We start from the raw sequence: 14,207 nt of genomic DNA, 5'->3' as shown, positions 1-14,207 counted from the left end.
CAGCAGACGAGCGGGAGGCCGGGTGGGGATGGGGTTGGAGAGGCCGGGGAAAGGCCGAAGGAAGGGGGCGCGGGGCTTTGGGGGCGCAGACCCGGCCCATTAGAAGGGGCGGCGCCCTGGAAAGGGTGGTGAATTTTAACCCCCAGACACTCTCGCGTTTCCTGGGCGCGTCCCAAGCTCTCTCTGCGGGGCTGGTTACCCCGCCTAAGCCTCCGGAGACCCCAAAGCGCGGGCTCGACGCCTCCTAATCCACGCGGAAGTCCCCGAGGGACCCCGCGAAGGACCTCCCTCCCCCACTCGCGCACATACACAAGCCCATGTGGGAGCCCGAGTGACGTGTGAGCGGTGGTCATGCACCATCATTTCCCTTCCATCTTCCTACACGCTTCCTCTCCACCGCTCAGCTCCTCCAGTCGCCCAGCCGCCTCCCCTTCCAAGTTCAGACTGTGGGTGGGACCTGTTGCTTTAGCTCAGTTTCCTTCCCTCCAGGCTGCACGCTGAGGATGACGACCTCGGAGAGGTGTGTGTATGGGGAATAGAGGCGTCAGTGTGAGATGGGACTGATACCCGGCACGGAGGTGGCGAATCTGTTCGGGTGAGCCTCCAAAGCCCCCTTTGGCCACCTCCAATCAAGGAGACATTAAAGGAGGGGAAGAGAGGATATCCAGTGACCTGCTTCTGGCACATTTGATGGTTTGCTTCTTTCAATTTTTTTAGGAAACTGACTCCAAGAACCCTATGCTGGGGTTTTCAATTAGATCAGCGGTTCTCAACCTGTGGGTCGCGACCCCTCTGGGGGTCAAACAACCCTTTCACAGGGGTCGCCTAAGACCATCGGAAAACACATATATAATTACATATTGTTTTTGTGATTAATCACTATGCTTTAATTATGTTCAATTTGTAACAATGAAAATACATCCTGCATATCAGATATTTACATTACGATTCATAACAGTAGCAGCATTACAGTTATGAAGTAGCAACGAAAATAATTTTATGGTTGGGGTCACCACAACATGAGGAACTGTATTAAAGGGTCTCGGCATTAGGAAGGTTGAGAACCACTGAACTAGATGAAGGGGGGATCCTTTCACCACGTACACGTACATACAAATCACCATGGTGTACACTTTAAATATCTTACAATTTTATGGGGGTGGGGGTTAAAAAGAGAAACAGCACTTAATTTTACAATGGATTTTGGAAAACCAGTTTCCTTAAACTTCCAGATTTGGTCCTGCTGCTAATTATCCCCAGGGACTTGTAGCCTGGACCAGGCCACTGCCCTGGCTTGGCACAGCCCAGATGCCAGGCAGAGGACCAGGGGCATGCTTAGGATTCTTCAGTAGGGAGTGGCTGCCATCTCTTCAGGGTCCTAATGGGGACGGGGTGCAGAGACCCTGTGTTTAAGTGAGACTCTTTCCTCTCCTAGGTAGGCCTGAGCCAGGGAAGATAAGCTAATCTTCAGACTTTTCTGGAAACAGCAATCCTATGAATAACAGGAAAAGGGGCCTTGTGTTCTGGAGCTCTTTACAGGGCCGATTATAACTTAGAATGTCTTTTACGGTAAGATCTGTAAAGAGCCTGCCTGGTGCTCCAAATATGGTTTGCTCTAGAGTCCTGGGTCGGCTGGCTGCCCGCTGTGGGATGGAGGTGGCCCTATGAGTGTTCAGAGATGTGGATAGAAAGCATTTTGTGCTGGGAACCAGATAGCTGCTTTTCAAGTCACCATGTCATTTGGCAAGGCTTAGGTCAGAACAAGCTCCCTGCTCGGTGGCAGGACACAGGTAGACAGAGAAGTATTGATTAACGGTGGCAATAAGAGAGACTTGTGGCCTCCGTGCAATTTTCAGACATTGTGGGATCTCCTCAACCATTCACCCAATCTCCCTCCTGGGCTTCAGCTCATCCCCCTGCTGCCCAGATGGTCTGTGTTTGGGGAATGCGAAATAAGGCCTGAAGAAAACATTTGGCAAGGTAAACTCACTGCCAAAAATGCATGGCATTTTGAAGCCAACTTTGAACATCTTTGAATTACCTGTCCTTTTAAATTATTTTTTGACCAGATATTCTGGATCAGATGGGAAACTACCAGGTTTCCTTTCTTCTTTTCCCTTCATGCAAGGTGCCTGGCTAGCCCCGTCTCCATTCTGTTTCCAGCTTTCCATTGCCTGCCAAGAACCATCCCACTTTGGAACAGGAAGGCCTGCCAACTCCTAGGCCAGCAACAGTCGACAGATATGTCCAGCAGGATGGAGAGATGATTTGCCAAGTGATTGAAAGGTCCTGTCTTCCTGTTTACAGAAAGTTTCCTCAAGTTAGGGGCTTGGAGCTTACAGACTTAGATTTGTCCCCAGCAACCTTTGTAAATTAAACACCAGAGACGAGAGTAAAGTGAGAGCCATCCCAGATCAGCACCTTCCTCCATCAATCACCAAGTCCTGTCCCTCTCATAAATCCACTGTCCCCCACCCTGGTCTAGACCCTGTGTCTTGAAATTACTGAACAGTCTCCCAACAATCTTCGCCCATTCTCCTCTAGCAGTCAGAGTGGCCTTTCTCAAATGCAAATATGAGCAAGTCTCTGTCAGGCTTCATTACCGCCCCCCCTCCCCAACACCACCAACCAGGACTCCTCATTCCCCTTAAAGGAACTGCTCCCCCCTCCCCAACTTCTTTTGGAAAATTTCTATTCATCTTTCAAGTCTCAGGTGAAATGTCACTTTCTCTTGGAAGGCTTCTCTGATTCTCTATACCTGCCCTGTGGAGTCAAGTGACCTTCCCAAGCTTCCATGACACTCACTGCACTTATCACACGTGCTGTATGGAGGTTGCTGTTTAACTGCTTATCTTTGCTACAACTCAAGAAATCCATTTTATATCAAGACCCAGGCCACACATACCTTTACGTATATAAAAACATATGTAACTGAAAAAAAGTTTTATAAACTCTTATTTTGTAAAATCCTATCCTACTTCATTTAAAACAAAATCTAGGCACACTTTATTACATTGATCTCATAACCCTTAAATGGGTCAGGGCTCCTAGTGTTAGAAAATACTCTAAATTCCATGAAGGGTGTAGCCATTTCTATCTTGTTCATGGTAATTGGAGTGGAATAGGAGCTTCATCAATAGATGAATGCTAGAATTATTATATCAACATTCAATTCCTTTCATCCTCAAAAACCCTATGAAGAAACTCTCTTCCCCATTTATAGATTTATAGGTGAGCATGCTGAAGATGGTGAGGTTAAGTCCCTTGCTTAATGTAAAAAAGCTGAAAAGCCAGGTGGCAGAGTCAGGCTTTGAACCTGGGTAGTTTGGCTTCATCATCCTAGCTCTTAGTCACTCAGCTAAAATTCAGTATCCCTTGGCCCAGAGGCATATGGACGAATTTACCTGGCAAAAATACCAGAGGGGTCTCCTTGCAGCAACCTCAAACTCCTTCCACCTCCTGTCCTGCAGCGGCTCCTCGGGCAGCAGTTGTGTCTATGCAGAGAGGAAGGCAGCTGGCAAGAGCAGCTGTTCTCTTCTGCTCACATGTGCTCGACCTCCTCAACTGTCAACAAGTTCAGCGGTATTCAGCAAGTTGGGAGATTTCATTGTGCAGAGAGTACAGACGGCTCAGAAAATGAAACTCCCCATTGCTCTGAACTACATGCCTTTAGTTCCCCTCAGAACAAATCCTTGAAGAAGATAGTCACTGTGAGATTGGGTTGTTCAGTTTTGTCCTGGATGGGAAACTGCAGCAATACTCAAAGGGTAGGGGTGAGGGCACGCTCCTCAGAGGTCAGTGCTATTTACAGGATTTTGATCTGTAAAGCTCAGAAAATGAAACTCCCCATTGCTCTGAACTACATGCCTTTAGTTCCCCTCAGAACAAATCCTTGAAGAAGATAGTCACTGTGAGATTGGGTTGTTCAGTTTTGTCCTGGATGGGAAACTGCAGCAATACTCAAAGGGTAGGGGTGAGGGCACGCTCCTCAGAGGTCAGTGCTATTTACAGGATTTTGATCCGGACAACACTGGAGAAAAGACCTGATTGAAATACTTAAATATTAAGGAGTATAAATAGGTTGGAAACAGATATATTTGAAAAATTCCCAAACAAATTCTAAAGTTACTAGCCCTAATGCTAAACTTCTCTAAGTTGCGGCATTTAGAGTAACAAAGCAATGGCTGGCAAGGGGGTTTGTATTTCGTCTTTATTACATGAATTGCATGCAAATCACATGCAGTACACAGATGCTCTCCTATTTCATCACCTGAATGTAACTATGTGAGACTTTTTAAGCACTGTGGGCAAAGAGTCCTGGGTGTAGAACATCTGGGCTTAGTTCCCTGCCCTGTCTCTAACCAGCTTTGTGACCTCAGTTTCCTCATGAAGGAGGCTGAACTGCATGATCATGGTGCTAAGCAAATAGTAAGAATACATTGAATGAAAGACTGAATGAATGAATGAACTAACGGCTTCTTCCAGCTTAAAGACTCTTGGGATTTCATCCTAGACACTGGGATATCCTATATAATAAAAGCCCAGCAACTGAATGACGGAATGACCAAAACGACCGGTCGACCAGTCGCTATGATGCATACTGACCACAAGGGGGCAGACACTCGATGCAGGAGCTGCCCCCTGGTGGTCAGTATGCTCCCATAGTGGTGGGAGCGCCACTTGGCTGACTGGGACGAGCTGCACTCCCACAGCGGGCCAATCCCCACAGGCCACGCTCCCCACCAGTGCACAAATCCATGCACGGGGCCTCTAGTATAGTATAAAAGCATCTCTGAGTTTCATTGCCTTCCTTGTTAGGAGATACAAAGTTGATTCCTCCACTAACTAAAAACCAAGGTCCTTCTCCATTAAGTGGGTTGAATGCATAGTATTCCTTCTTTATTTATGTAGATCCAATGGGTTGATTTCAACGTATTAGTCTATATGTAAAGATACTTTGTAAACGAAAGAAAGAAAACAATTATATTTTAGGTGTACTAGTACAGTGGGGCCTTGACTTATGAGTGTCCCAACTAATGAGTTTTTTTGAGATACGAGCCATCTCTCGGCCGAATTTTTGCTTTGAGTTGCAAGCTCAAAAAAATTCGGGTTACGAGCCAGCTTCAGATACCCCACCACTAGTTGGCGCAGCGAACATCACAGTGATTTGACATACGAGTAATTTGAGTTATGAGCTCCGTCACGGAACAAATTAAACTCGTAAGTCAAGGCCCCACTGTATATAGGATCCATCTTCAGAGCTATACTTTAATGAAAAGAAAACTTTTAAAAACATTAACATCTTAAATGTTTTGATTTTCTAGCAAACCATGAGATTGCATTTCTCTCCTATGTTTTCCTCAATAAAAATGAAATGGCAAAATCTAGGCAACCTCGGCCCATAAAAGATAGCTCCAATGACCTATTTTCTAAACCTGAAACCAGGACACTTGGCTTGACAAATACAGTGCTTGCAAAACCAGGTGAATGTCTCTTTGAAATGAAGATTACCCTGAAAATTCTGTAGGCACTGGTGAGTAAGGCAACTCTAACTGCAGCAAAGAGACAGTGTCTCTATCAGAGAAAAGCCACATAGAGGGTGTCAGTCAGGAACTCAGCATATAGCCACACAGAATGTGAACTGCACCACACGTCCCTGCCAGGAGGGACAACCTGGCACCATTCGCATAGATGTAATTTTGCATGAAGAACGCCCCCTGGAGTTGTGCGGTGCACAATCTGCCCAACAGTCCATAGAGGCTCTATTGGCAATTCCATTGGTAGGAAGTTTGTTCCTATTGACAAGGTTGGAAGAGGAAGGCTGCTGTTCTTTTCCTAATAAAGTCAGACCTCAGATTGGATGGCACTGACAAAAATTCAACTTATCTACACTCTCCCAATCTTTCTTTTTCCAGAAGTTTTCTGTCATTGTATTCTACGTTCCTTAAGTTCCTAGCAATTCTTGAAAATGCAAGTCTATAAGCAACTCTGAATTTATTTTTTGAGCTTCACTGAAGGGTATGAATGACATAAAAGGACATTTAGGAAGAGCTGGGAAAGCTGGGAGACGCACGGCATGAGCTTAGGGAAGCATTACAAGTGATAAGTCCATGTGCACATCACCCCAGACAAGATGGGCTGCCTCAGAAATCATGTGCCTTATATTTGGATGTGTTAGGCTTGGACACTAGGAAGTGAAAACTCTATTCTGGTCACTTGTTGACACAACTCTGGAAGCATTATAAAATCAGAAAATAGCTCTGGCATTGTCAACGAAGTGCAAGCAGCAGAAATGCATCTGGAAGTGAAGAGGGAGCAGCGCAGTGGACCAGGAGTGACCTTCCAAGGCTCTGACTCTGACGAGCTCTGCGTTTATGGGCAAGATGGTCCCTGCAGGTCTTTGAGCCACGAAAGGAGATTTACATGAAATTGTCAGATGCCTCCAACCGTCAGTTAGGGGAGGTAAATGAGTGAACTAGGCAGTATTGGCAACAGGGCGGTCCAGGGTGAGTCACTGAACAGCACAGCACAGAAGCATCCATATTAAAATTCAGAACAAAAAGCAGATATATTCTCAGTTTATCCCTGGATCACCACTTGGACCTCTGCTCTCAGCTCTAGATCCCCGGAGTTCTAAGTCTGCATGAAAATGAGATAGGGAGACCAAACATCTTGGCTTGTACAGGACAGTCCTGCTTTATTCCTGTTGTCCTGGCATAATTATTAATGGTGCCCTACTTCACTCCCCAAAATGTCTCAGGCTACATGATAAATTATATTATCACCCAAGGTAAAGGGAAATCGCCAATGACTAAATACAAATATTTCCCAAATCTGCCCATACCTTCAGATGGAGTTAAGTAGGTTTGGTGGTGGTGTTTTATAGGTAGAAATTCATCTAAATAAGCTCCCAAAAATTCCTAACAGAAATGGTTCAATTAAAGCAGTATGGCAGGAATTTAAGAAGAACAGAAAAATATACAAGAGCCCGTCAATTTGTAAACAATGTTCATCTTCACTAACAATCAAACAAACAACAATTTCAATAATAATGAGGTAATGTTTTGTCCACAAAACTAATTAAAAATTATTTAAAACTATAATACTAAGTGTCATGATGGGTGTGATCAAAAGAACACTCATATACTGCTGGTGGGTTTATAAATTGGTTGATGCAAACTTTTTGGAATACAATGTGATAACATGTTTTATCACATGTGTTGGTTCACATGTGTATTTATAAAGTTTGTACCCCATGACCTGTTACTAATTCAACAAATTTATTGAGCCCCTACTACATGCCAGGCACCAAGACACTGTGGTGAAAGAGACAAAGACTATTTGCCCCAAATGGAACTTTAGTCCAGTGAAGAAACAGACATTTCATCGGGGAAATACAGGCTGGGGCAAAAGGAGGTTTACAGTTGTTCAGATGGAAAATAATACAATAGTTAATAGGTAATAATATAAGAATAAACGGTGTGTTTTGCGTACTCACAACTGTAAACCCACTTTTGCCCCACCCTGCATAGAACACTTTAGATGACAATTTGTAGGAGGTACCCGGGCAGTAGACTCAGGATGCTGAGAGCATGTAGGTAGTGTTGTGTTGGGGGAGGCATCCGGAAGAGGATTGATCTGCTGAAGAGGGGAGGAAGGGTGTTACGGGCAGAGGGAACATCTTGCACAAAGGTTTTGAGAAGGGAAGAAGCTGAGCAAGTTGAATAGCTGAAAGTGCACCATTAGGTTGGAGCAAGAGAGTAAGAGCCAAGGTGGCAAGAGGCGGGTTGCCATGAAGATATTTCTCCTAACAGCCATTTATGGGTTGTAAAAGCAGGTTGACATTTTTAGAAACGTTCTCCGTGGTGGAAACTTGCAAAGGGGATAGAAAAACAGAGCAGGACAGGAATGGAAACTGAGAGACCAATGAGGAAGCAAATAAAGTAAGTAGCCCAGGAATGAGATGAATGTGGCTTAAGAGGGGTTAGGGAGACAGAGAGAGATAGAAACATTAAAGATATATTTAAGTAGAATCAACAGGCCCTGGTGACTGAATAGGTGGGGGTGGTGAGGGAGAGAGAGACATCACTGATGGTTTCCCGGTTGTATCATAAGCAACCTAGTGGAAGGTGGTGCCTCTTTACTGAAATGGGCAAAAAGGAGGGGTGGGGTTTGGTAGGGGAGCAGGAGGGAAGATATGGAAACCTTTTTGGATATTTTCTATTTGAGATGCTGTGACACATACAAGTGGAGATGACAAGTAAGTATTTGGATGTGTAGGTCTGGAGCTTATGAAGAGAGATATGGGGGCTGGAGAGGTAAATATGGGCATCAGAGTACATAGATGGCATTTGAAATCTTGGGTATAACAGGCTCATCTGGAGACAAGTGTAAAGAGTAAGAAGGACAGGCCAAGTTTCTAGGTCTGAGGAATTCCGTCATTTAAAGATCTTGGAGAAGAAGAATGAGTATGTAAGAAAGACAAGGAACAGAATGGGGGAGAGAATACTTAAGTCTTTTTAAAAAGTCTAGCCCAAGGACACAGAAAGGAAGATGGAGATTTATGCATAAAGATGCTCACTGTGGCATTTACAATAGTGAAAAATTAGCTTCAACCTAAATGTCAAAAAATGGGAAGATGTTGAAATAAATTGTCTCATATTCATTCTGTGAAATAAATGCAGTCAAATGAGATGTTTTTGAAAATTATAACATTAAATGAATAAAAGAGGGTATACAATTATACATATAATGTGACCCACAATTTAAAAATTAAATGGCTATGCCTAGAAAAAGATGTAGCTAAATGTTAACAGTGCTTAACTACAGGTGGTATTTCAGGTGATTTTTTTTTTTACCTTTGCATCTAGTTGTGTTTTTTAATTTCTTTATAATAATCACAAAATAGGAGATAATATATTTATGCAATAGGGAATAAATTACATATATTTATTTAACTTAAAATGAATGATTCTGAATTTGCTGAAGAATTCCATCAAAAATAATTGTTGGGATGAGTGAAAATTTATTTATATAAATTATTTGAGGTAGTCTTTCATAAAACAAATAATTTTATGGCTCCATAAATCACTTACTAATTTAAGTTTTTAAATATCAGATTTTTTTTTTAAATATAGATTGAGCCCACCCACTTCTGAAATAAAGTTTGGGGTTATAATAAACTAAGCCAGGGGTTGGCAAACTTTTTCTGTAAAGGGCTAAATAAAAAATATTTTCAGATTTGTGGGTCATACAGTCTCTAGCATAACGGTTTTTTTTTAATTTTAAGCAAAAGTTTATAAATGTAAAAACTCTTAACTCTCAAGCCACCCCAAAACGAGTTGCCGTCTGGATTTGGCCTGCAGGCCTGTTTGCTGACCTCTGGGCTGAATGCATAAGGACAACACAGCTGCTTTCTCATTACAGCCTAACATAGCATTGGGGTTGTAGGAAGGCGAATCTTCAATTACTAAAGTCCTAGAACCAGGTCTGGACCTGTTTGCAACAGGAAGCAGGATAAGTGGAAAAGTTCTAAACAACAAACTTAAAAAAAAAAGTCTTATTTTTTAAATGGAAATTGATTTTATGCAAATATGTCAAGTTGATATCTTCACTCAAAAAGTAAAAGCTAAAAGAAAACGTATTTGTTTTCTTATTTCTTCGATATGTATTCTATATTAATCTTAGATTTCTTCTATATTAATCTTAGATTTTTGGTATTATGAGAGGTGTGTTGCTATTTACAAGAATCTATTCACACCCTAACTGGTTTGGCTCAGTGGGGATAGAGCATCGGTCCAGGTTTGATTCCGGTCAGGGTCACATGCCTGGGTTGCAGGCTCAATCCCCAGTAGGGGGCGTGCAGGAGGCAGCCAATCAATGATTCTCTCTCATCATTGATGTTTCTATTTCTCTCCCTTCCTCTCTGAAGTCAATAATCTATACTAATAAAAGACTATGTGGTCGTCATGCCCTCATGCCATAACAATCCATCACCAGGAGGCTGCGTGCACAGCGGCATGTGCAGTTGGGTGGGGGCGGGACCCGGGCTCCGGCCTACCTCTTTGGGGCAATCCATTGAGGAGCCCTGGATGGGTGGGCGGGGCCTACCTCTTTGGGGAGATCAATTGCGGGGCTCCCGCACTGTGAGAGGGCACAGGCCAGGCTGGGGAACCCCCAAATTTCGTGCACCGGGCCTCTAGTAATAATAATAAAACTCTATTCACTTGTTCATACCAGGAACCTGGGAGCCGTCCTTGTTCCCCTCTCTGCATTTCCCCTCCACCACCCCCGCCCCCCATCATCAGATGTATTTGGTGCTGTTAGTGCTCCAAGCAGATTCTTGTTCCTGGCGGCTACACCCACCGCCAGCTGCTTGAGTACCAGCTATGAAATCCAACAGCATCTTCTATGGTACAATTTATTCCTCTGCCTTCATCAGGCCAAAGATAGACCATCTGATCAATATCCTATTTGGCATTTCCCCCTCCTTATCCTACTTCTCTCACTTCCTTACCTGTTTATCCCACAATAAACCTGCACCCAAATCCCTGTCTCAGGCTCTGCTTCTAGGGAACCTGACCTAAGACACCAAGTCCCAGGGATTCTACTTCCTGAATATATTTGTTTTTTGACCACTATCTCTGCTTGGAGAAGGGATGGTGAACCAGGTTACACTTGTAATTTTATTCCAGTCTATAAATACATTTCAAAATTTAGTGTATGATGCCAATAACTTTTATGAATACCAGGAAATCATCCTTATAAAATAGGCAACAATGTTCTGATAAATAAAAACATCCATGAGGATAAACAAGAACTTGCAAAAGATTTAGCTTTCAATTGGCATCACAGTATAGAATTATTGCTGGCATTATTAATACCAGTGCATGGAAACAGCTGCAGCTCCAGTATTATCAATTTTGCTAATTATTATGGATTATATTTTTAAAATTATACCAATAACTAATAGCCTATAAGTAATCTTCTGTTATCAGACCTTTCCCTTTTTATTATACTGTAATAGGTTCATTGATGTTTAATAAGATGTGAATATTTGCCAACTCTGATGAATACCTTTATTAGGATATGCATATGTGTTGTTTATCTTCTCAATTATACCTACATTAAAACATGCAAAATTAAGTTTGAGAAAACAGGCTCTATGCAAGCAGTGGAGCCTATATGACTTGTGACCTCTTGCTCTATTGCATTCTGGTTAATGATGCAACAACCTTCCATTGATGTTTAATAAGATGTGAATATTTGCCAACTCTGATGAATACCTTTATTAGGATATGCATATGTGTTGTTTATCTTCTCAATTATACCTACATTAAAACCTGCAAAATTAAGTTTGAGAAAACAGGCTCTATGCAAGCAGTGGAGCCTATATGACTTGTGACCTCCTGCTCTTGCATTCTGGTTAATGATGCACAACAACCTTCAAGCATAAACACAGAATAAATCAAAGGGTTCTGGATGGCTCTCAGGGAAATGTTGCACACAGCGCCCAGCAGTCCAAGACCAGACCCAGCACAGGTGGGAGCTGAATGTATAATGCACACAAACCCCCTGCAGCAGCCAGGATGATGGTGTACAGAAGCACAGCGTTTCCCCATGGAAAGAACACTTTTCCCCAGCTCCATCTAAGTAATTTCTCTTCACTGTTTCTATTCTGAAAGTAGGACATTGGACACTTCTGTACTTTCTCAATGAAATACATTTTGCTTCAGGTTACTCATAATCATTTTCAAATGGGAAATCTATTATGAAAAACAAAATAGACCGTTCTTTGGTTTGATAGTCACTGAAACTATTGTTTAGGTAGCCATCATTAGTAAATAAATTACCTAGTAATGGAGACTAAAATGTTCCTTTTCTCTTCTTCACTTCTTAGAAAATGGGTTAAAAACAAAACAAAATGGAAACCTCTGAGTATGCTTTTATTTAAACAGCTGCAAGTTCAGATTATTCAAATACTTATAATGAATCAATTCCTAGGAATTTCCTTTTTCTCTTATAAGATGACTTCAGTGAAGTATAGCCACAGTCTTCAACCTGAGCATAGCTATAACTGCGCAAACGCCTCTTCTGTGCTCAGTGGAGGACACAGGCTGTGTCTCAGAAGGGATCTGGGAACAGTGCTGGGGGTGGTGGGTTGGTGTGAGCTGGCAGTGGGGCCAAAGGGCAGTACCTGGGTGTGGGCAGTAAGGCTGAGTCACAATCATTTGGCCACCTCCAGGACTTGGCCTTAATATATTCCACCTCTACTCTATTTACATAATAGTCTTCTTTAAGTCAACTCATTTTTAAATTAAATTCATCCAAAAAGGGAACTTTATACCACTATGATAAATGCAATATAAATACTATCTGCTAAAATAAAAGTAAAGTATACATATACTGCATTTCATCAATTTTAAGACATGCTTTTAAAAATAATTTTAACACCTCTGAAACTGGGATATGTTTTTGAACCAATGGCATCTTGCAATTATAATTGATAACAGCTCTGCTATTCTTGGTAGCACATACAAGATGATGTTTTATATATCAATGGTATATTATATCTTATAAAAGATAGTAAATTCTATAAAGATAAAGTTATTGAAATTCCAAAATCATTAAGTAAAAGTGCCAAACAAAAAAAAACGGAATAAATCAAATTGACTTATAAAATGTATAGCTGAAAATAAGTTTCCTATTGAGAAGAATAAAACTTTCTTATCAAAATAGCTAGATATCCTAATTGATAGTTTTTGACAAAGAAGAGGGTCCACATCGATGAGACAAATCTGACAAATCTGTCCGTTTTTTATAACCCACACTAAAATCTGAAATCGCATGAGGATGTGGTTGGACAGCTCAAAAGATGTTTAACTATTTTAACTGTTAAATGTATATATACACTTAAAGCAACTTCCAGAAGTGACATTTCAATATCATCACTGAATAAAACAGAAGTGCCTGTGGAATTCAGTGTGGGAGTCCTTCCCGATTGGTGTGATTCCTGCTGTCTGCTGCCAATGGACATGGCCGAAGGTTCATTTATAGAGGGCTTGGAACATTTATGACTGTGTCTCAGCCCTGATTCACAAGGTCCAGGTAAGGTTGATTACCATGGCACTGTCTCATCCTAAGAAATATCCTCTGTGCAATCACAGGTTTTATGTGCTCATTCCCCTCCCCCTGCTGAACATATATGAATGTAAATACAAACTGTCAAAGACATTTGTCTGGGTATCATCTAAAGATTACTGTGTACCACACTCTGGGAAACACTTGTCTGAATGAAACACCGAGTAGGAAGGACTTAGCAGAGACAGGGACAATTGGGTTACAGTTAGAGTGAGATGGGTCAGGTGGGTTAAGAAGGATAGTTGGGAGGCAAATGGAGAGGTAACTCAGTCCTCAAGAGAAGGCCGTTGGGTAGAAAGGTGCTGCTTTAAGGAGATAGCAGCATTCATGTATTCATTCCTCTGTTCATTCAGTTACTCATTCATTCAAATACCTACTATGTGCCAAGCACTGGTTTGGGTTCTGGGGAGAAAGAATTGAAAGAGGTCAAAGAGCTCATGGTCTAGAAAGGGAACAAAGAATTATCATTGATTATAGTTGAGTTTCAAAGGATTAGGATGGGTATAGTCTAAGAATACAATGAAGAAAGGCACAGGAGGGGGCAGTTAACTCAATGTTGACAGCGCAGGGAAGCCTTCCAAAGGAAGTGATGCTTGAATTGAGTCTGAGGTATAAACAAAAGTTGCTAATGTCCCCCAAAGGCAGAATGACAGGTCATTCCGATCTTAGGACACAGTATGGTCAAAAGTTTGGCCTGGCCAGTGTGCTCAGTGGTTGAGTGCCGACTTATGAACCAGGAGGTCGTGATTTGATTCCCCATCAGGGCACATACCCGGGTTTGCAGGCTCAGTCCCTGCGGGGGGTGCAGGAGGCAGTTGATCAATGATTCTCTCTCATCATTGATGTTTCTATCGCTCTCACCTTCTCCCTTCCTCTTTGAAATCAATGAAAAAATATATTTTTAAAAAGTTTGGAGGTTTGAGAAGGCATGGTCTGTTACCCACAAATTAAGGAAGCTCGGCATAGACTATCTGAGGATGGTAGGAAAGTAAGAGCTGTATGTGAAGGATACTGAACTTGAAATTGGTGGAGAGACCTGAAGAATTTTAAGCCAGAAATGGCTGGAA

The 14,207-nt window shown here is 42.2% G+C and overlaps 1 protein-coding gene and 1 long non-coding RNA gene across 2 annotated transcripts in view; one reads left to right on the top strand and one right to left on the bottom strand.

Moving 5' to 3' along the window:
- The window catches only part of LOC106725747, a 4,351-nt gene extending 585 nt beyond the window's left edge, over nt 1–3,766 (top strand). The window contains exons 2-3 of the long non-coding RNA XR_001361684.1: nt 490–693; nt 2,164–3,766. This is a non-coding gene — a long non-coding RNA (uncharacterized LOC106725747). The remainder of the gene's footprint in view (nt 1–489; nt 694–2,163) is intronic.
- The window catches only part of LOC102250813 (schwannomin-interacting protein 1), a 683,922-nt gene that overhangs the window by 123,197 nt on the left and 546,518 nt on the right, over nt 1–14,207 (bottom strand). The window lies entirely within an intron of this gene.

Source organism: Myotis brandtii, unplaced genomic scaffold (assembly GCF_000412655.1).
Source record: "Myotis brandtii unplaced genomic scaffold, ASM41265v1 scaffold186, whole genome shotgun sequence".
Lineage (NCBI taxonomy): Eukaryota > Metazoa > Chordata > Mammalia > Chiroptera > Vespertilionidae > Myotis > Myotis brandtii.
The sequence above is the reverse complement of the archived record's forward strand: the minus strand, read 5'-3'. Positions and strand labels throughout refer to the sequence as shown.